The sequence below is a fragment of the Egretta garzetta genome, unplaced genomic scaffold, assembly GCF_000687185.1.
Source record: "Egretta garzetta isolate BGI_Z169 unplaced genomic scaffold, ASM68718v1 scaffold19, whole genome shotgun sequence".
NCBI lineage: Eukaryota > Metazoa > Chordata > Aves > Pelecaniformes > Ardeidae > Egretta > Egretta garzetta.
In genome coordinates, this window is record NW_009260768.1 from 1779182 (window position 1) to 1780083 (window position 902).

Genomic DNA, 902 nt, shown 5'->3' on the forward strand with positions numbered 1-902 from the left:
GGGGAGTGGAGCCACCACCGCCCGCCGGTGACGCCTGCCCTGCTCCTTCCAGGCAAGGGGTGATGGAGAGGATGGGGGACGGGAGGTGTGGGGTGCTGGGGACTCAGCCCCGACCCTTCTCTGAGCCAAAGGGACCAGGCAAAGCAGGCAACAGGGCTTCCAGCACCAAACCGTGAGGAAGAGGAGGGCAGTACGCGTCCGGCCCCCCCCAACCCTCTCCTGCACCGCAGTGTGGGAAAGGGAGGACAGGGGGTGCAGCCCACAGTTGGGGGGGTGGCAGGTCTGCCCTGGAGCCAGCAGCTCTGCCCCTGCCCCCTCCAGCTCAGTGCAGAAACCCAGGGCTCAGGGAGCCCTGAGCGCCTGCTCCTGCCCCAGCGAAGCGGGAGGACGGGGGAAAGCCCAGGGGAGAGGGAGAAATGCCGACTGCCTGCCAGAGCACCGGGAGCAGCTTCTGTGCCAGAGGCCAGGCTCTGCCCATAGGCTCTTGCTCCAGAGCCGAGCTGTGGGAATGCAGTGGTTTGGGGGGAGAAAACAGCCCGCTTCTCGTTCACCCTCCCCTTTCCCATCCCATCCCGGCATCCCTGCACCAGCCCCATCACCGGCAGGCGCGGAGCCTTCTCCTCACGCTCCAAGCGATGTGGGAGGCGAGGACGAGCGTTGCCCACGAGGTGCTGCCTGCTTTGGGGTGCCGCCTTGCTCAACCGTGTACCCCCGCTCGATGCTCCGAGAGCACCAGCTCTAGGAGAAGTTTTCCCAGGGCTCTGCCCGTGCCCTGCAGCGAGTCCCTGCCCGTGCCCTGCAGCGAGTCCCTGCCCCGGACGTCACACGTGTCCAGCTGTGCCACCCCAGCACCCCCACCAGCCCCCCCCCCCAAAAAGACCTCCGGGACGGGCCCGACGCCT